The sequence below is a fragment of the Sciurus carolinensis genome, chromosome 19, assembly GCF_902686445.1.
Source record: "Sciurus carolinensis chromosome 19, mSciCar1.2, whole genome shotgun sequence".
In the NCBI taxonomy this organism is placed as follows: Eukaryota; Metazoa; Chordata; class Mammalia; order Rodentia; family Sciuridae; genus Sciurus; species Sciurus carolinensis.
Window position 1 is genome coordinate 26968636 of NC_062231.1, and position 21588 is coordinate 26990223.

A 21588-nucleotide genomic window follows, 5' to 3' on the forward strand; every position below is an offset into this window, starting at 1 on the left:
TGTGGCAGGGGACTGCCAGGTGCCTGCTGTGCTGCAGGTGCAGGCCCAGGGGGGCTCGGCCGGGGTCCGGCAGGTGGGGACGTTCTCGGGCGTCCGGCCTCCCACGGCTCCCCCTGCCCTGCCCCAGAGGGCAGAGCGCGGGGCTGCTCCTGGTTGCCAGGCTCCGGGGGCTGCGTCCACCCTGCACCGAGTCCCGTCCTTGCTCAGCTGCTGTGGCCTGGGCTCCCTGCAGCCCGCCCACCGCCCCTGCTGGAGGCCCCACGTGGAGGCCCCGCCGGGCTGGGCCTGGCTGCTCCCCCTTCCCAAGTTTCGACTCTCTTCTGAGCCTCTCTTCTAGACGAATCTACGCCCTGCCATGCAGCTTTGCCTTTGGACTTGGAGGAAGATGGGGAAAAAGTTTCTCTAAGCTGTTAAATGTTATCCTGTGACCAACACCAGCAGCCCCGCTTCCGCGATGCTTGGAATCTCAGAAATGGGCTTCGAGCGTCTATTTCTGGAGTTAAAGTCCGACCAGGGCTTCTTGGCTCTCTGCTGTCCCCTCACGCTGTCCTAACCCTCTCCAGGGAGGGACCCTCGGGCTGGGAGGAAGGGCGGGAGAGGCTGGCACTCGATTTCAGGAGTTTTTCCACCTGACGTGGTGTGGTCGTTGGCTTTTGTGTCATTGTGGCCAAAACACCCGACAAGAGCACCCTAGAGGAGGGAGTTTATGGGGGGCTCCTGGTTTCAGAGGTCTCAGTCTATAGATGGCCGACTCCGCTGCTCTGGGCCTGAGTGAGACATCATGGCGGAGGAGCCCAGCAGAGGAAGGCTGCTCAGCTCCTGGAGCGTCAGGAAGCAGAGACGGAGAGAGAGAGAGAGAGGGAGGGAGGGAGAGAGAGGGGAAGGGGCTGCAGGGGAGATGCACCCTTCCACCTTCCAGGACAGACCCAGTGACCCGCCTCCTCCAGCCACACCCGCCTTCCTCCGGTCACCACCCCGTTGGTCCATTCACCTAGTCACAGGCCTCACAGGCCAATCGCCACACCTCTGAGCATTCCTGTTGAGACACAGGAGCTTTGGGGGACCCCGCACATCCAAGCATGGCCACGGTCACCTGCAGCAGGTGCGAGGTGCGATGTTGGTGATGGGTCCTCCAGGGAACCGTACTGCTCCCCACCCCGTTCAGACTCAGCACTGAAGACCAGGTGCTTTGGCTCCAAGCCTCTGCTCCGGGCCTCCACGGCCTCCAGCTCCAGTACAGCAGTAGGAGAGACAGCACCATAGGGCCTTGCAGTAGCGTAGAACCCTTGGGTGGTGGAGGTGCAGGAAGAGCAGGCAGACTCCCAAGGCCTCATTCCCAGTCCCACCCTGTCTCCAGAGCCACACCTATTCTTACTGGGTTGATTGTCAAAATATAGCTGGGTGGAGTAGTGCACACCTGTAATCCTGGTGACTTGGGAGGCTGAGGAAGGAGGATCAAAAGTTTGAGGCCAGCCTCAGCAACTTAGTGAGGCTCTAAGTAATTTAGTGAAACCCTGACTCAAAATTTAAAAAAAATACTAAATAAATGGGCTTGGAATGTGACTCAGCAGTAAAGTGCCTCTGGGTTCAATCCACAATACCAAAAAAAAAAAAAAAGAAAGAAAGAAAAAGAAAAAGAAAAAGAACTCGCTTCCTGTTTCCAGTTAGGATGGGCAAAGTCAGTCTGAGCTCCCAGAAGACTTGGCCATGAACCAATGCTCCCTTCGGGGATCGTTTCAAAGCTAGTGCTCTGTTCCCTGGGATGGTGGGTTATTTTGAAAAGCCTTAACTAGGTCAACTGCAGGACTGTGTGGGTGGCCCAGGCTGCCTGCTAAATTCAGGGGGGCAGTTTAAAACCTCAGTGTCCAGGCAGCACTGGACCTATTACATCAGATGCTCTTGGGGGACCCAGAGGTCAGTCAGTATTTTCAAAACTCCCCAGGGAAGGGGAAGGTGGTGGGAAGCAGAGCGGGCGCCCTGCAAACCCTTTCCCACCAGGGCAGGTCAGGCGAGTTTCCCAGAGCACACACGCACATGCACACACATGCACACACACACATGCACACACATGCACACACACATGCACACACATGCACACACATGCACACACATGCACATGCACACATTCACACATGCACACACACATGCACATGTACATGCATACACACACATGCACACACACACATGCACACATGCACATGCACATTCATACACATATGCATACACAACACATTCACATGCACACACATGCACACGCACACACATGCACACTCACTTGCACATTCATACACACATGCACACATGCACACACATGCACACTCACATGCACATTCATGGGCAGTGGCAGGCACTTGGGTGTGCCGGCGCGCGAGAGGCGGACGGCCTGTGTGGACGTGGTGCTGTGTGTGGACGGGGTGCCGTCCCCGAGATGCCTCCTGCCACAAACGCCAACCCTCGAGAAGCTGAGGAGCCTCTGAGACCTGCAGCCTCTGGTCTGAGCCTTGGGGGTCAGGGACACAGCCTATAGGGAGATGGGGGTCCAAGACCAGGCCACTGCGTATTCGTAGGCATTTGTGCAGAACCCCACGGGCACCCAACCCCGGGGACGCTTCTAGATGCTTCTACACGGCCGCTGTTTTGGTGGCATTTGAAATCTAAGGAGACCCGTGGTGGAAAATGAAGTAAATTAAACTAGAGGGGCACGAGCTGTAGTCAGTGCCACGAGTGGAAAGCAAAACCCAAGGAGGGAAGGCAGGGACCTGGGAGCCGCCTAGGTGCTCAGCCGCGCTGGTGCAGGTGACTGAAGCGGGCGGCTGTGTTGAGCCCTGAGAGAGAGGGCATCCGAGGCAGAGGGAGGGGAAACTCAGGCTGCGGTTGCCGGTGAGCCAAGGCCACAGGCCAAGGACCCAGAGCGGCGGGAGTGCCCTGGGAGGAGACGGCCTGGTCACCTCCCCCACGCCTCTTCTTACGCCAGGGGATTCTCTCCGTACCCTCCTGTGGGCTCTTCCGGCCCCACCCGAGACCGTGCTGCAGGCCCAGGGGACGGGGGAGGGACAGGTGCAGAGGGGTGGGCGAAAGGACCCAGGCGGCAAAGAAGGGGCCCCGAGCGGAGCCCAGAGCTGGGACTGAGACCTCAAGACGGCGGGAGGCAGAGGCCTGCTCGGCTTCCAGCCAGGGGTGCACCAGGCGCGGCCTCCTCAGCACTGGCCCGGAGGGTGTCCTCTGCCTGGTCTCCGTAAGCACTGGTGCCCAGACTGGACTCGTGGCCCCAGAGTGGATGTGGGTCACTCTGGACGTGGTCGGCCAAGGCCAGGCTCAGCTGAGGCCTCCGCAGGGCCAGGCGATCTCCAGAGGCTGATCCCGGAGGGCGTGGCCACCCTGAGATCCGAGCCCTGCAGGACCCTGTCCTGCACCCCTCCCCAGCTGCCTGGTGACCCGGGAGTCCTGCCTGCGGCGTGCCATCTCATGTGTGGGCAGTGCTAATGCTGGTGACGTGCGTCTCTTTGACACCTGCTGCATACAGGCTCCACCGTCAGCACGTTGCCCGCGTGAGCTGGTCCAACCCGCGTGCCGGCCTGCAGGACTCACAGGTGCTGCTCAGTCCTTGTCACAGCCGGGGACCGCCTGGGTTTGAACCCAGGCCCCAAGGCCTCCGGCCCACAGGTACAGCCCCCTCCCTCCGCCCGGCTCCGATGCCTGCAGCCAGCGGCCATTCCTCACCGGGCCCTGAGGAGCACAGGGCGGTCCCCGTACCTCCATGGAGTGCCTGACCTTCTCGCAGACACGGCTGTTGTTCCCATTTTACAGAGCAGGAAACTGAGACTCCAGACCCTGAGCAATTGGGTCAGAGTCTCCCAGTTAAATAAGGGTGGTGTCGAAATCCAGCCCAAACACGCACCCCAGAGTCCGAATTCTGGACTAACCCCGTCTATGTTTTGAACGAAGACTCTGGGGTCCCAGAGGGCCCCTGTGACAGTGAGCCCCAGCCCCGTGGGAGAGGCGTGACTTTGCTTAGTCCCTGCAGCATGTCAGAGGTCTGGGGACAAGATCCCCTGAAACACTCACACGCTGGCCTTCACCCTGGGTGGCGCTGGCATGGGGACAAGGACACCCAGTTAAATGTGCTCGTGCCTGCGCTGACCGCCTGGCTTCCGGGTCTCCCAGGCGCCTGCTGTGCCCTCCCGGGTGCGAATGTCCCAGCCTGTCTTCCGCCCGCCCTCCGGTCTCCTTGGACTTTGTTCCACGTGGGTCTTCCTGGTGGTGAGGCCCAGCCCAGCGCACCCTCCCAGCTGCTGCCCGCGTGGCTGCCCACCTGCACACTCGTGGACGTCTGCCCCGGGCCCTCTGCTCTGCCCGGCACTGCCAGCCACACCCCCTGCCCCGGGCCGCAGGCGCCCTGCGTCCCTGCAGGTTCTAACCACCCTTGCCTCCCGCCCGCCGCGCCCGCCATCCTTGGCTCCTGCCCCGAGTGGCTCCCGGCCCTGCCTCCGCCCACCTGGCTGCACCCGGAAGGCCACGCCCGCCTGGCTCTGCCACGGCCGCTCGCGTGCCCGAGGCTGTGGGTCGCTCGGCATCTGGCCTGTGCTCTCCGGCCAGAGTGGACCCGCTCTGTCCTGCCTCTCCAGCAATGGTCGGCCTGTGTCCCCCGTCCCACGTGGGGCTCCAGTCTGGCCTCGGTACCTGCAAGCATGGCCTCATTTAGAGGCGGAGGCTTTGCAGGTGTAGCTGAGGTAAAGCGAGGTCATCCAGACGGGCCCTCATCCAAGCGGGGAGGAGACCAGAGGAGACGCAGCCGCGGGAGACCACTGGACAGAGGGCGTGGGCGGCCATGGCTCACACTGGGCCATCTCCCTGAGGACCCTCTCCCACCTTCCTGTGGCCGGCAGGACCCCGGTCAAGTTGGGATTCACTGTGCTCTGTACTGACAGGCAGGACGTTGCCTGGTCTCCCGGATGGTGGGGGTCCTCTGCCCTTGCCAGCAGCCATGGGCGAGTGGCGACCCCACCGGTGAGATTTAGTGGGGCGCTGGGTGGAGGCCTCTCTGAGAGGCCTGCCCTTCATGTACAGAGACACGAGGAAGAAAGCCTCCTTCTTTCCTTCCTGCCGACATCCTAGGGTTCACACCTGATACCCGGAGAAGCAGCAGCCATTCTGCAATAAGGAGGAGCAAGCCGCGAGCAGAGGCAGGGAGATGGGGGTCCGGAAGGAAGTCACAGGAGGCCGATCCTTCTGGGGCCGCCCAGTTGCTGACGGCTCCGTGGAAGCTCCTGCTCTAGGCTCCGCGGACGCCTTACTCCCGAGCGGCACTCAGGGAGGGCTCATGGGAAGTCAGAGCATCCTGGGGTCTAGGTCCCTCTGGCCCCGAGTCTCCGGCTAACGAGACTTTGAACCGCCCTTCGGGAAGCCGGCTCCTGGACCAGCGGCGGCCGCGGCAATGCCCACGTCCGGCCTTTCTCCTGGACCAGAAGGCAGGGCGCGGGCGAGCCGTGTCTGAGCCCAGCGCGGGCAGCCCGGGGAGCACACTGGAGTGCACGGCCACCCGCCCTGAGTGATGGAGGCTCCCTGTCGCACAGACCTCAGATCCGACACGGGCGTCTGATCGTGGCCCCACGGCCCCAGGGACCAGCCTTTCCTGTCATCGCTGCGTGGGATCAAGGGGCAGCGAGGAAAGGATCTGAGAACTGTCGGCCACGCTGGCTCCGGGCACGCCCAGGGCCTGAGGGGCGGGATGTCGCCGGAAGGCTAGCGGTCATGGCGACAGCGGCCATGGCTTCTCCGCAAGCCGGGGAGGAGGAGAGGGCGGGAGGGATCCGAGAGGCGTCCTACCCAGTCCACATGCCGAAGGCCTGATCCCGGGGTGCTGGACATGTAACTGGGGCCTTGGAGGGTAAGAGGGCGGGGGAGGTCCTGGGTAGGGCTGCCCAGGAAGACTGGGGGTGCTGGGAAGGGGAGGACGGAGAGAGCTGTGGCATCTCCTCCCGTCGAAGACAGAGCAAGGGCCCTCAGTCAGGAAGAGGGCCCTCACCTGGACCCCAGCTAGCCAGCACGTGACCTTGGACCTGGGCCTCTAGAAGTTCGGGAGACGTGGCCTCCGGTTTCAGCCTCCCAACTGGTGTTTCCTTACAGCAGCCTGAGCAGACTCACACTGTCCAAGTCCAAGGGACTTTGCGGCGCTCGGCTCCTAGGCACAGACTGATTGGCAGTGAGTTGGAGGTGGCATTGCCAGGGTCCCTGAACCGCTCAGCTGAGTGCGTGACTTATTACATGAGCCACGTGGAGTCCGGGGGCAGCGGACAGGCAGCATCTGGGTGCACAGCTGAGGCCCGGACGCGGCCGACCTCGGCCTCAGAGCCCAGAGCCGGCCGAGGGCTTGTCAGGGCCTCAGTTGTTCCAGACTCGGTGGGCTTGGGGCGGGGTCTGAGAGCCTTCCCGGGAGATGGGGGTGGCCCTGTGGCTGGTCCACTTCAGGAGACGAGGGAGAGAGACAGACAGGGAGAGACAGACGGACCGCAGGGCCAGAAGGCTTGCGCGGGGTGGTCGTGGGTGGACGGGACCCCGCCAGGAGCAGTCACAGCCTTGGGCTTCCACTTGGTTTTCTTATTATTTTTTTTTTTAATGATTCTTTAGTTTGTTCTGATTAGTTACACCTGACAGCAGATGCACTTCCACACATCACACAGAAACAGTGTGACTTCTCATTCTCCTGGTTCTGCCTGATGTGGAATCACACGGGTCATATGGTCATAGAGTCGCATAGGGAAACGATGTCCGATTCACTCTGCTGTCCTTCCCACCCCATACCCCTCCCCTCCCTTCACCCCCCTCTGTCTAGTCCAAAGTACCTCTCTTCTTCCCTTGCCCTCCTCCCCCTTATGAATTAGCAACTGCATATCAGAGAAAACATTCAGCCTTCGGTTTTTTGGGTTTGGTTTATTTTGCTTAACATGATATTCTCCAGCTGCATCCATTTACCTGCAAATGCTATCATTTCATTCTTTTTTAAGACTGAGTAATATTCCATTGTGTGTATGTACCACATTTTCTTTATCCATTCATCTCTTGAAGGCACCTGGGTTGGTTCCACAGTTTGGCTGTTGTGAATGGAGCTGCTAGACATGGATATGGCTGCGTCACCGCAGTATGCTGACATTGGTTTGGTTTTAAGGTGAAGCACTGTCATTAGAAAACTTGAAATCCCCCACACACAGTGAGAAGGTTCTGGACCTGGAGTAACAGCTTTCCTGCCCTCTCCAGGGCGGCTTTCTATTTCAGGCTGGTTCTGGTGCCAGCTGCGGGTGGGGTTGGCTGCACCGTGGGCCAGCTGGGGGGAGGGCCGTGGCAGGGGTGAGAAGTCTGCTCCCCTCGTGTCCCCTGGGCCCGAGGTGAGTGTTCTCTGGTGCTTCCCCTCAGCCTGCGTCGCCCTCGTCTTTCTTTGGGAAGCTGCTCGTGGCCGTTGAGTCCCCCGTGCTAGGCAGGCATCCAGACTCCTCGGTCTTCCCTGTGGCCCCAGCTGGGTCTAGGACTGAGGACTGGCCAGCCCTAGTGTCCCACCCCTGCAGGACCAGGGCCAGCTAATGAGGCATCCAACACGGCCTGCCACAACCTGGGCTGATCTGTGAGTGTCACAGAGAAAACTCTCTCAGGGAGATGGATGGAAGCCTGGAGCCCACTCAGCCTGGACCTGGTGGATCCTGTCATAGGAGGGGAAGGAGCAGCCTGCCAAGAAGGGAGAAGCCGACACTGGGCAGCAGAGAGAGGGGGAGGGGGAGGGGGAGGGGAGGGGGAGGGGAGGGGAGGCAGAGGCGGAGGCGGAGGGGGAGGAGGAGGGGAGGGGAGGGGGAGGGGAAGGGGGAGGCGGAGGCGGAGGCGGAGGGGGAGGGGGAGGGGGAGGGGAGGGGGAGGGGGGAGAGGATCCTCACAGTAGATTCACTCAGTCCCCATTTGCTTGAATCAAACCCCCCGCCCCCCATCCCTAAGCTCTGCCTTGGCCTCCGGCACGTTTAATAGTCGGGTCTGAATGGCGAGCCACACCTGCCCACCCGAGCCCTGACTTCCAGGGTCCAGGCTGCGCTTGGGAAATGGCTGGCTCTGTACCATTTGGCCTCCGTGGGCATCAGCAGGAGTCCCGTGTGGTGGCCTGAAACCCAGGGGTATTCCGCCAGGAAGCTCCGGCAGCACTCCTGCAGAAGAGAGGAGGAGAGGGAGGAGGAGGAAAGGCTGGCCCGTGCCGCCAAGCCCCATCAGCCTGTCCAGGCGGGAGAGGCAAGTCACCGCCGCCCCGGGCAGTGAGGTGAGGCAGCACCTGTGCTCTCAGGCCGCGGGGACCCCAGCCTCCATGGAGGGGGCCTGGGACCTTCTCTACCTGCAGGGGGCAGGGCCCTCCTGGGTGGGGTCATCGCAGAGCCCTTATCCAACTGACCATGGGGCTGCAGGCTGTGGTCTGCTCGTCCCCAGCAGCAGGGGCGGGATGAGGGGTGATAGATGCCCACCAGCCGCTGCCCGGGGCCACAGAGTGTGAGGCCTGGACTGAGTCCCCTGTCTCGGGCAAGCTCTGGCCGCAGTCCTGTCTGTGAACCTCTGAAGCAGCTCCCTGCACACCAGGAGGCTCCACCACCACAGAGCCCTTACCGCAGGCCGTCCCCAAGCCTGCGGAGGCCACACGCGCGTGTGTGTGTGTGTGTACATAGCTCTGCTGGTCGTCTGAGGCTTAGCCATCTGACACTGGGATTGTTGGTACTTGACATCAAAACCACCGTGACCCCCGTCCCCTGGCTGGGGACGTGATGAGCGCATCTAGATGCCTCGTGGCGTCTCTGTGGGACGCCCCCTCCCCGCCCCCACTCCCAGCCCTTCACCCCCTGAGCCCACGTGGCTCCGGGCACCTTTGAGTCTGTGCCTGCGACTGACCTGTGGCATGAGGGCTGCTGGCCGGGTGGCTGGCCCAGTCTTGCTTTTTAGTTGGAATGATGTCTGTTCCGTCCTGTTTCTGGAATAGGACGCGGAGCCTGCTTCGGAGGCCTGGAGGGCCTCCCTCAGCACAGACGGCAGGCAGCCGCGCCCGCCCAGCTCTGGGGGAGGGACGGCTGGGGAGCCAGGACACGGGGCACGTTCAGATCTGACACCCCAACGGATCCTGCCTGCGCGGGGGCGGCCACAGATGCCACACGCCAACCCCGCCCGAGTCCCACACCAATTCCGGTCCCAGAGTTGCCGGGAACACGCTCGGGAACGGCTCGCTTCTTCCTATTTCCCGCTCCGAGGTGAGCTGCTGGCTGAGGGGAGACCAGACTCTGTTGACCTCTATGAGCCAGCGGCTCAGGCCAGAGAGCTCTGTGAGCTGGTGACCAGGCAGGCCAGCAGGGCCCGTGACAGGCGTGGCCCCTGAGCCAGGGGACTCGCATTTCAAGCGAGGCTGCCCCGGCTGACTTTTGGGGAACGCACCAACCCCCACACACGTCGGGGTGGGCGCGATCTGGGCTCCACCGGACACAGACTCCCCAGGCGCCCGACACTGGCACAGAGGGCTCAGCAAGTGCCGCACACCTGAGCCCGCAGGGCTGCACCCAGAGGGAGGACCGCGGAGAATCCCGCCTGCTGGGATTCCTGGCCTTTCTCTTTCGACTGGCCCTTTGCCGCCTTCCTCTTCTCGCTGCTGGGTTGCCCTGGCCCGGCTTCCCAGGCAACTCCCCAAGGAGTCCAAGTTTCCCTTCGAATGCTGTCGCCTCGCTTCCTCCATTCCCTGACTCTTCCCAGTTCTCACCCGACTCCTAACGACCTCTGAATTGGGACTAGGCCGCCCCGATTTTGCAACCCTCCCCGCAAGCCTGACATTTGAAAATAAAACTACTCCTTCTTGGAATTTGATTCCAGGCCAGCCATCTGCAAACCCTCAGTCCGCCAGACGGCAAATAGTCTCAGCTTGTGAGCCCCTCGGGGTCATCTCGACGCCTCCTCTGCTTCTGTGTCCTGAACGTAGCCGTCCACCGTACATCGACCAACAGGAGGGCCTGTCTCCCAATAAAACTTTATTTATAAAAAGAGGCCACAGGCCTCATTTCACCTGAGAGTTAAAGGTAGTGAGTCTGTGGGACACACAGGACACCCACAGGGGTTTTGAGAATCCCGTGCCAGGGGAAAACAGGCCAGTTTGGACTGAGAACAAATGAGGACTGTCAGAACCCCAGACGCTACAGACAAGGGACCAGCTGACAAAGCTACTCGGCTGCAGCCATGCTGCCTTCCTGAGCGAGGGAGGCTGACTCTGGGGGCAGAGCCAGGGACCAGGGTTGCCCTGAGAGCCAGCCCGCGAGCCCTAGAGCAGTCCATGGATTCAGAAAGTGCTGGAGCCTGCCACCGCCTTTCCTCTTCTCTTTCCTTTGGGTTGGGCGCGCCTCTGGTCCTGTCCCACTCTGTGTGTTGGCAGCAGAGGACTTGTTTCCTGCGTCCACAGTCAGGCAGATGGAGACAGAAGGTGTCCCGAGCTGGGCTCTGCCCAGTGCCCTGCCCACACCTGAACCTGACGACTGGAAACTATTTCATGAGAATTTTGGGATTTGAACCGATATGCTAATCAGTAGAGCGTTTCAAGGAATGGGGTCAATGCGTCAGAGACAGAGGTGTGGGGACGGACAGTGGATCACTGTAGAATAAATAACGCCCCCGCCCAAAGATGTCCACCTCCGGGTCCCCAGCACCTGTGTCGCCTTCCAGGTAAAAGGGACTTTGCAGGGGTGGCTACACCGTGGCTCGTGAGATGGAGAGACGAGGCTGCTGTCCCTAAAGTAGACACAGATGTCCTCGTAAGAGGGTCAGGGGCATCGGAATCGGAGAAGGCAGGCGTAGGATGGAGCTGAGGTCAGAGAGAAGAAAGGATGCTGCGAGGAAGAGACCCGGCCAAGGAAGGCCAGGGGCCTCTGCAGCTGGAGGAGCAGAGAAGCGGCCTCCCCAGAGCCCCACAGACCGGCAGCACCTCCCGCGAGTTAGTCTCAGCCCCGGGTGGCGCCCCAGGACTGCCACGCCAACGGCAGGCTCAGTGGCCTGCGTCCTGGTCACTGGTTACAGCAGCGAAGGGCACAAATGCAGACTCTACCAAACCCTGCCCTGGACAGCAGCTGCCCTGCCCTCAGCCTCTCCCCCTTCAGACCACGGCAACCCCCGGGCCTGGGACTGATGTCCCCCTCGCGGCCGGGCCGTGCGGCTTGCCGTCTGTTTACAGGCCGACTGGTTTGCCCGGCTCAGATTCCTCCCCGGCTTCAGCCCAGGCTCCCCTCTCCGGGTCCCCGTCTGTCAGAACGGCCTCTCCTTCCCCAGGGGTGTGACTTTCCTTCGCTCGGCCTGCAGTTCCGAGAGCTTCCAAATGGCAGGCTCTGGTTGAATTCCGGGATGGGTGTCTTGGAAAGATGCCGCTTCAGAGGAACCGACGTTCCTCTCTGAAAACCCCAGACACCTTGGGCAGGGCCTCGGCCTCATCCCCGCGGGGAAGTGGATCGTGAACCCCCCAAATCCCTGCGTGATGGCCCTCCTCCCACGTGCAGGCGATCGAGGATGGGAACTTGGGAGATAATTAGGTTTAGATGGGGGCACGAGGGTGGGCCCTCCAGACAGTATTGGTGGCTCTGTAGGAGGAGAGGGAGCTGTGTGTGCGTGTGTGTGTGTGTGTGTGTGTGCAGGGGTATCATGTGGAGACACAGCATGAGGAAGCCCCCACCAGCCAACAGCCCCTCAGCACCTGGACCTCCAGCTTCCCAGCCTCTGCAGTCGTGAGAAATACCCCTCTGCCGTCTAAGCCACCCAGTCTACGGCCTTTCGTTACAGCAGCCTAGCAAACTGAGACCATCTACAAACCAAAGGCAAAACCGGAAAAGAGCTCTTGAGCCAGAAGCGGCCGCGGGCCTGTCAGCCTGTGACGCTGGGCACAGCGGGGGCAGCAGGACAGCCCAGAGCAGCAAGTGGACATCTGGTGGACTTGACAGCTCTCACCTCTGTGACCTTCGCCCCCACCCTGGAGAACGGTCACCCTTTGCTTCTAAGCCGCCAGATGCAGCAAAGGCCAGGAGAAGTCGCATCCGCAATCACACCTGGCCCGTCCTGCCCGCAGACCCTCTCCTCTGCTGGCTGTTCCGGGTGAGGCTCCCCTGACCAGGGCAGAAAGTGGCCTCTGACCGACAGCAAGCCTGTCTGACAGCTGCAAGGAACCGGAGCCCGCAGCCAACCTCTGAGTGAACCTAAAAGCAGATCCCTCCCAGCCGAGCTCCAGGCGAGACCCCAGTTCCCGCCCAAACCTCTATGGCAATCCTGCAGAGGACCCCGGAGCTGGGTCCCACCCCCACCTGGAAAAACTGAGGGCGCAGACGAGGGCTGCTCTGAGCTGCAGAGAGGGGCAGCTTGTCACCCAGCCCCAGGTGGCTGACAGGTCCAGAGCCCAGGCAGGATCTCCTGAGGGCCCTGCGGGTTCGTGCGGTACAGACTGGGAGCCCGAGGTCCCTCAGGCCCAGATCGAGACCCGGCCAGGGCCCCGAGCACGGGATTCAAGTTCTGGTAGCTGTTACTATTTTTTAAGTGCTAAGGAATCACAGAAAGAGGAGATTTAGTTTCCCTTGGAATTGGAGGAAAACGATTTAAAGTGACACTTGCGTCGGGCCCTTGGCTTCCTGAAGGCAGCGTGGGAATGACCGAGTCTGACTCTCACCGCAGCCGTGTCCCCGGGGATATGTGGAGACACTTTTGGTCGTCACTCAGGCTGCTGACATCTGGAGGCAGAGGACAGGGTGCTGTGGCCGTTTGTGATGTACGTAGGAGGGAAGTCATGGGGCAGAGCGGGCGGTGCCGAGTCCAGAAGCCACGGTGTCCTCTGGTGCTCCGTGCTGTCCTGCCCGGCTTCGCTGAGCATCACAGGCTGGGAGGCCCGTGGCAGCTCTCGAATTCCCACGAGAGTGGACGACACACCAGGCTCAGAGCAGAGGAAGCCCCACTCGGGGGCCTGATCGCAGAGCCCGGGCGGGACCCAGAAGCGGCTCTGCAGGCCTGCTGGGCCCGCATCGGTCCCGCCCCCAGGCCCTACGTGCATCTCCTGCCCCTTTGCCTGCCCAGCCTGCCCGAGGCCCGGCTCCCCCAGAGGTAAGGGACAGGACGCTCACCAGGGGACCGGTCCCGCCTAGGGTGCTGGAAACGTGGTCTCCGTCCTGCAAGACCTGAAGAGCAGTACAGGGGGACAGCGAGCAAGCAGCAGGCTTATTGCAAAGGGGACAAGAGGCAGAGGCAGACTTCTCCCAGGAGAAGGGCCCCGGAGCTGGGAACCGGTGCGGGATTTGGCCTGCTCTTTCTAGGGTCTCTGGGAGTCCCTCCTCTCTTACTCCTCCCCTGTCCACACGCTCCTCACTATTGTGGATCGGTGCCCCTCTGTCCACGTTTAGTGTTTCTATTGGGTCCCCCGCTTAGGAGCCTGCGTACAGAAGTGTCTGTCTGGCCGGGTCCCCCGCTGCGTCCCAGAGCGCTCCTCACCCACCAGGGCACCTCCCTGGAAGGCCCTCTCCGGGCTCCTTATTCTGGCCCTGCCTGGGCCTCCCCACTCTCCATCTTGCCCCGGTTGCTTGCGCCCCTCTGCGTCTCCCTGGCCATGACGGTGGGGTCGGCTGGCACAGAATTTGCTGGAACGTAGATATTGTCAAGCCCCCTTGGGGGGGTGGAAGTCGGGTGGATAGGCGCACCCCGCCAGGATCCACGGACGTCCCTGCCAACACAGACTCCGCGCTTTCTTAGGGACTTCTGCGTTCCCTGGCAACTCTGGAGAAGACGCCGAGCTCACGTGGACGGGGCTCAGCCGCGGTCCTGATGGCTCTTTCTTCTGAGACCTCCATGCCCCAGCGGCTTTCTGCAGCTCCCAGGGCGATCCCCACACAATCATCTCAGCGTCGTAGTTGTGTCCCCGTCAGGCAGGCTGGGAGAGGAGGGAAGCGGTCCTCGAAGGGCAGAGCTGGGCTTTGGACCCAGGCCTTTCAACGTCGGGTGCAGGGCCAGGCCACCCTAGTGCTGGGCCCCCTATGAGTGAGGCTCCCTGTGGGCTCCCTGTGGGCTCCCTGTGGTCACTCCAGGCCTCTGCTGACCCTGGTGTCCCCCGTGTGTCTTCAGTTGATCTTCCCTGGCTACGGGCCTTCCTCCAACGTTCCTCTTGAAGGTGTCCTGGCCGCCAGGCAGGCTTGGGGCCCAGCAGACGCTCTTGGTTTCTCTAGGAGAGACCTGGAGAGGCCAGCTCGCAGCCCCAAGGTCACAAGGTCCTTCGGAAAGTCGTGAAACACAGGCCCTGCAGACACACAGGGTTTGGGGACAGGGAAGGGGGACCACAAGGACATGTGGGCGATCGCGGTGAGACTCCCTTGGGGAGAAGTCTCTTTGGGACGCTGGGCAAGAGTGTCCAGCGAGAGCTCAGTGGGCAGCTGCCATTGGGAGGAAGGTCAGAGCAGGGACCAAGCAGCACAGGAGGGCTGCCGAGCAGGCGTGAGCCCCGTGGCACGCTGGAACCGTGTGCATTCACACCTAGCGGGAGGGCCTGGCCTCTCAGCCAAGCAGGCCAGGTTTCAGCCCCTCTCCACCCGCAGAAACCACAGAGGGAATAGCCACGCAATGGGTTCCAGAAGCGGCTGAGGACCCCTCCAGACGCCACCTGCGGAGTGTCAGCCAGAGCCTAGCCCGGGTCAGTGTCCAGACGGGGGACGCCTCTCACTTCACGTGTGCTTGTTGGTGCGTCTCTTTTCTCTCTACTTTCTGCAGCCTGGGGACAGTCGCAGACGGTGCGGGTGTGGTTTGGATTTGGTGACAGCCCAAGGTCCCGTGGATGGGCAGGGGATGTCGGGCGGAAGGGAGCCCAAGGCAGCAGGGGATGGCCATGACGGACTGTGATCAGGAGGGACAGCCCAGGGCACACTCCTCCAGCTTCGCAAGTTACCCGCAAGCTTCCCGTCCAAGTGCAGAGGCTGAGGCACAGACCAGATGGAATTCTGCACCTTGACCAAGCTCCCGGGCCGTCAGTCCTTAGTCCATTTAGGGAGCAGCAAGGGTCTGAAGCATGGAGCGAATGTCAAGTGCAGCAGAAAAGAAAGACGGCAAGTTTGGGTACGAAACCCAGGCGTGCTCAGGGACACCTCAGCACACTGGAACCGTGTGCATTCACACGGTTTCCTGCCCCTCTTGAAGGCTCAGCTGCCCCCTGAGAGTCGCCCACCTGTGCACCAGATGCAACTGGACCCATGGAGATGTGCTGTGTTTGCAAAAAGCATCCTGAGCTGTGAAATCTTGGTATAAAGAAAAGAATTTAAAACATCTCACTCTTTTCTAACTACTGATGGCACGTCGTAATGACACTTTTAGGATATTTTAGGTTAAGTAAAATATATTACTACAATTTTATCTTATTATTTCATTTTTCATGTAGGGGCTAAAAAATTTAAAATCACATCCATCACTTCCCCTGAATTGTTGCTGGGCAGCACCGATCTAGAAAAAGCCTCTTCCTCCCACCCTCTCTGTGCTTCTGCCCCCAACGCCCACCCTTGGCAATCCCCGTAGCGCTGCGGGGAGACTTCTCGTTGCTCTGGACGGGAGCGAGGTGGCCTGCCCAGGGAGCTGTCTGGAGACGCGAGGCAGGAACACACCGAGTCACTCCCCCTGACAGCAGAACCAGGGCCGGGGCCGGCTGGGCAGCCCGGATCCCGGAGATGCCAGGCTGCCATGCTCCGGTGCCTTCCGTCTGGGCCTCTCCAGTCCTCTCCGCCTCCCCTCCCCCTCCTGGGCGACAGGTAATTAGCAGGGCCAGCTGGCAGCCTGCACTGGGCACCGCCACCAGAGAGCCGCAGCCGGCCTGCAATTACTGTGATCCTGGCTCTGCGTCCAGAAGGCTCTATTCAGCCGGCTCCCTCTGCGAGCTGGCGCGGGTGGCGGGCCCGTAACCTCCCAGCTCTGGGTGCCTCTTGGCAACAAAAGACCGGCTGAAGAAAGCCTGCAGTGTGCCTGCTGGCCGCAGACTTCCCTGAGCATACCGGGGCTGGGGCAGAAGGCTCTGCCTGGTGCAGCCGGGGGGGCGCCTTGCAACCGTCCCTCCCCGGCCAGCACCTCGCGGTTTCTCACACGGGTCCTGAATCTCTTCCTGCTGGAAAGCACCTCCCAGCACCAGGCTTCCAGCTCCACCAAGCTTGCCCAGGGCAGATCCAGGCCGCCTCGGAAACCTGTTAAGAAAGACGCTTGAAGATGCACCAACTGCAGCCTCGCCAACCAGTGTGGCCCCGGGGAGTGAGAGGCACCGCCACTTCATCCGCGGCAGCCGTGGGCAGGGACAGGGGCAGCCCGGGCAGGGAGGCTGGGCTGAGGACGCCCTGCAGGGTGGGCAGGAAGCGCCTCGGGTTCCCCAGAGGTAGAGGGGACTGCGAACAGCCTGCACCCCGTGGGGTCCTGGGGGGTCGGGGGCGTGTACTGTAAAGGGTCAAACCTGGCCAACGCTCAGCAGATGCCCATTAAGGCTAAGCGAGCTGAAATGTCGAGGAAGCAGCCCCCAAAGCCAGACAGGGGGCGTGGGCAGGCCTGGCCTTCCAGGACGGGCCTCGCTGGGCAGGAGGCAGGGGAGGGCTCCTACTGAAGGGGGTTCTCCACACTGGGTGGGGAGGAAGGAAAGGTCTCATGTGCGGCCGTCCGCCATGGAGCATGGAGCCAGGGGCCACCCCAGGCCCTGGCTCAGAAAGCAGGAGAAGGTGCCTCCTCCCCCTCCCACCCTCCACCATCTGTCTCTGTCTCTCACTTATTTCCATGTCCCCCACCCCCGTCCTGCCCTCTGCCATGGGCTTTATTTGCCTTTTTTTGTTTTTGGTACGAGGGATTGAACCCAGGGAGTCTTAACCACAGAGCCACCTCTCCAGCCCTTCTGTGTATTTTATTTAGAGACAGGGTCGGGCTGAGTTGCTTAGGACCTCCAGCAGTTGCTGAGGCTGGCTTTGAACTCAATCCTCCTGCCTCAGCCTCCCGAGCCACTGGGACGACAGGCGTGAGCCACCAGGCCCGGCTTTGATTTGCTATTTGATGCCCCATTCCCTCCACAGAGGGATGCTCACCTGGCAGAGCGGTCACAGGCTCCAGAACCAGGTAACTGCACGTGCCAGTTCTGGGCACACCCTTCTGAGCCAGGACCCGGGCGCATCAGGCTGGCCTGTGGGGCCGGCTCTCAGGCAGGACGTGGAGCTTGGGGCCTGCCTTCCGCCGCCAGCGCGGCTGCTCCCGAGTTCCAGGGCCACGGGCAGGTTACGCCCTCAGGACTCCGTCTCTGCATCTGCACAGCTGGAGTCATGGTGGACCCAGCTGTGGGGCCAGGAGCAGGGGAGTGCTGAGGTGGGCCAGGGCAGGCTGCTCTAGAACCTTCTCTGCCCGGGCATGAGCCACTTCTGAAGGCCAGCTCCCTGCTCCCAACCTGTGTCTCTGAGGCCCCGGGACCCTGGGCTTCCCTTCCTCACAGTGGCCGACTGAGACCAAGGGGCCAGGGGTCCCAGGGACACAGGGAGAAGGTGCGGAGTACTGGCAGGCCTCGCTCCTTCCAAGGTCAACCCAGCCAGCGCCCGAGAGGGGACCCAGAGGTCAGTGCTGGGTCTGGCTGGCCTGCCTGCTCCTCCCGAAGGGCCAATGGCACCCCAGGCTCCCAGGAGCCCCACTCCGACCTCCCCAGGGGGAGGTCCTGTGCTAAAAGGTGACGCCCAGCGGGCCCTACCTGGTGGCCTCTCTCGGGAGCTTGGAGCCGGGCTCTCTGCTAGGGGGCCAGGCGCGTGGGCACAGGACTGTCTGTGCGCCTGGGGCTCCCAGTGCCCAGTGCGACCCTGACTTCTAAGGGACATCAGTCAGTGGTCACGTCATTAGTCGGAGGGACGGAGGAGGGGGAGATGGACCCATGAGGCAGCGTGAGAGCCGGAGGGCAGGTGTGCAGAGGAAGGGAGAGGGCTTTTCACTGACCTCTGAGGTCACTCCCAAGTCTGACCACCTTTCAGGCTGCAAGTCAGCGTCACTGTGGCTGCTTTTTCCATGGAGGGTGGCGGGGCCACCTTCGAGTCCCCTGGTGGCCCTGGAAAGGGTCCATGGGCTGGGAGGGTGGCCCTGTTGACATGGCAACAGCACTGATCGCCGGTCGTGCCTCCGTCCCGGGGGAGAGGTCCGCCGGGCCGCCCTGCTTCTGCAGTGACCCGGGGCCCAGCTCTGCCGCCAAGGGCCCTGCGAGTCTGACAGGCGTGAGGCGGCTCCTCTGGGCTGCAGAACCCGTTCTTCCGCACGCATGACTGGCAACGGGGCCACGAGCGTCCCAGCAGATGGCCTTGGGAGAGACACCTGGGCACTGGCTGGGCCGCCATGTGGCTCCTGGCTCTGCGGGCGGCCTCCTTCCAGGGCCTTTTGATCTCACTTGGCTGCGCTCACGGGCCCTCTTCCTGCCCCTCCTGGGGGGACTCCATTCACCGTGGAGAACAGGCATTCCACGAGCCTGCCAGTTTGCGTGCAAGAATTCCTGCCTTCAATTTAAACCAGTGCCTTTTTAAATGGCTCCTCAGGAATGCACATCGCTCTCCGTGCCTTCTCTGATTCCCTCCTGCCTGCTCCCCACAGCTCCGTCTCCCCATCTGGGCTGGCAGAGCCGTCGCGAGGCTGGGGACCCCTTCCCCAGGTCCGTCCCCAGGGTGCCATTGCTGTGGGGCTGCCCTTTCTGACTCGTGGGTCTGGAATAAGGTCTGTGAGTCTTCATTTCTGACAACCTCCCTCCCCAGTGGTGCAAAAGCCGATGATGCGAGAAGTTGCTTTGAGGAGCGAGCGAGGCTGCCTGGGAACGGGGAGCAGGGAGGGAGGGATGCTGGGGCCTAAGAGGGAAGGGCCAGAAAAAACGGTGCACCGTCTAGTCTTCCAAGACATCCTGGTGCTACAGCCAAGCCAGCGCTCTGGGAACGGACGGGAGAGAGGAGAGGCAGGCGCGGCCGACGCGGGGCAGAGAGACCGTGCTCCATTGGGTCGGGGCCCCTTTGCACGGAGCTCCGTCTGAGAAGGGAGGAGCGGGGGTCCTGGTGGCAGGGCCATTCCTGGGCCTCACCCTCCAGCCACCGTCCTGCAGAGGCGGGAGCGTGCTCCCGGCTCCCCAGCCTCTGCCTTGTCCAGCCGTGGTGACTGAGGGCACTTTGCACCCCCAGGTGCACCCTGCTGATTGAAGCCCAGCAGGGAGCCGGCCCCAGGCCTGAGGTGCATGTCCCTCCTCCGCAGGGATCAGGGCCAAGGGATCGTTCAGGAGAGGGCCCTTGCGCGGCCAGCTCTGCAGTTCAGGTCTAGTGGGCCGGCTCCTGGGGCCACCAGAGGGACCGTGGCATCTCGTGTGGGCATCGCACTGTCCTCTATTTTATGAAGTGGGAGGAAATGGCAGCCTGATGGCTTAGAGGCTCAAGAGCCCTTCCGGGCCACTTCTCCTTTGTCCCCAGGGGACCTTCAGTTCAAAGCCCCAGGAGAGCCTCCCAGTCCCTTCAAGCCGAGTGCCAGCCTCTCGAGCCTTCCAGGGGACCAGCCAGCAGGGTCAGGAGGCGGCGTCCGCTCGGCCCAGGACTGCAATTGGCAGCCAGGGTGGGTGGCCTGGACACTCAGGGACAGGGGCAGACGGGGCTGCCGCCGGTGGGGCCATGGTGTCTGGCACCCGCTTCTCCAGGCCCTAGGACTCGGAGGAGGTTTCTGTTGTTTTGGGTGCTGGGGATTGAACCCAGGGGCACTTGACCACTGGACCGAATCCAAGCACTCATTATTATTATTATTATTATTATTATTACTTATTTCTATATTTTTAATTTTGAGACAGGGTCTCACTAAGTTGCCGAGGCTGGCTTTGAACTTGTAATCCTCCTGCCTCGGAGGGCTGCATCGGTAGGATTGTAGGCGTGGGCCACCCAGCTAGGAATGTATTGTTTTAAATAATGATAAAAGTGGGGTGTATAGGCATGTCCGACGAGGCGGCCACTGGTCTGAGCACCTTTGTGCTGTGCTGAATCTGATGCTGTGACCCTTTGAGGAAGTCCTAATCACCTTATCTGTGGGGGTATGTCCTGAGACCCCCCAGTGGGTGTCTAAAACCCAAGATCCCAGTGGGTGTCTAAGACCTGGACACAGAGCCTTTCATCCAATGGATTTTCCTACACACACATACCTGTGATAAAGTTCAGCCTATAAATTATGCACAGTAGGGAAGAACAGAGTCGCTTTGGATTAGGTAGAGGGGAGTGAAGGGAGGGAAGGGGCCTGGGGTAGGAAGGACAGTAGAGTGAAGCAGACATCATGACCTCATGTACGTGTTGACTGCACGACCCATGCGATCCTGCAACATGTGCAGTCAGAAAAATGAGATGACACTCCACTTATGTATGAGCTATCAAAATGTCTAAATGCATCCTACTGACATGGACAACTAAGTCAAACAAATAAAAAATTAAAAAAGAAATTGTTACAAATAATAAAATAGAACAATTATAAAAATGCACCCTAATAAAAGTTACCTTCCTGTCCCCTCTCTCTCAAGATATCTCAGTGAACTTCTGCCTTTTACCTGAGGGGGCACTTCCTGGCTTCTCCCGGCATGCCCTGCCCTTGGGGCAGTCATTAGGTAAGATAAGGACCCCCTGAAAACAGGCACTGCAGTCCCCTGTGGTTCATCTGATGACCACCTGGCTGGTCGTGCATACAGCGTGGAAACGCTGGGCAAAGTGCTGACTCACCTCCTGGGCAGGATGGAGCAGGACCCGGGGAGACTCCACCAGAATGCAGCACAGTTTATAACGTATGAATTATTTAATTCTCAAATTTCCCATTTCATATTTTGAGTGAGGTTGACTACAGATGATCAAAGTCTGTGGAGAGGAGGTAACATGTGCAATCTGCACTCCACAGACAAGGAAGCCAGGCTCCGGGGAGATTAAGTACTTGCTTGAGGTTTTCAGCCAGTGCAACTGCAGAGCTGGGTTTGAATCCAGATCTGCTGGGCCCACCCAAGTCCAGGTCCCTAACCACCCGCCCGCTCTACCCCTGGTGGGAATACATTGTCGCTGTAGCTGTTTCCTACTTGTGTTCGCTTCCTGTCTCTGGGTAGCAAAGTACCAGAGATTGAGTGACTTGAAGCGACACCCACTTAGGAGCTGATTGTTCTGTGGGCCGGAAGCTCACGGGGTCCTCTGCCGAGGGTCTCACAAGGCGCAGGTGAGCTGCTGACTGGACTCGGCTCCTATCTGGAGGCTGTGAGGAAGACCCAGCTTCTGGGCTCGATGTTGCTGGCAGAACTGGGTGACCTGAGGTTGTAGGACTGGGTTCCTCATTCCTTACCAATGGCGGGGTTGGTCCTGGATCCTTACTCAGGACCTGCTCCCTCTCCAAAGCCAGCAGAGGTGCCTGCGTGTCCCTTCTGCTTTGACATCTGTGACTTCCCTTCTCCCAGCAGCCCCTGAAAACTCTGCTTTTCGAGGGTTCACCTGATTGGGCCAGGCTCGCCCAGACAACCTCTGTAAGTTAAGGGTCACTCATGTTGTGCTTTAATTCCATCTGCAAAGTCCCTTCTCA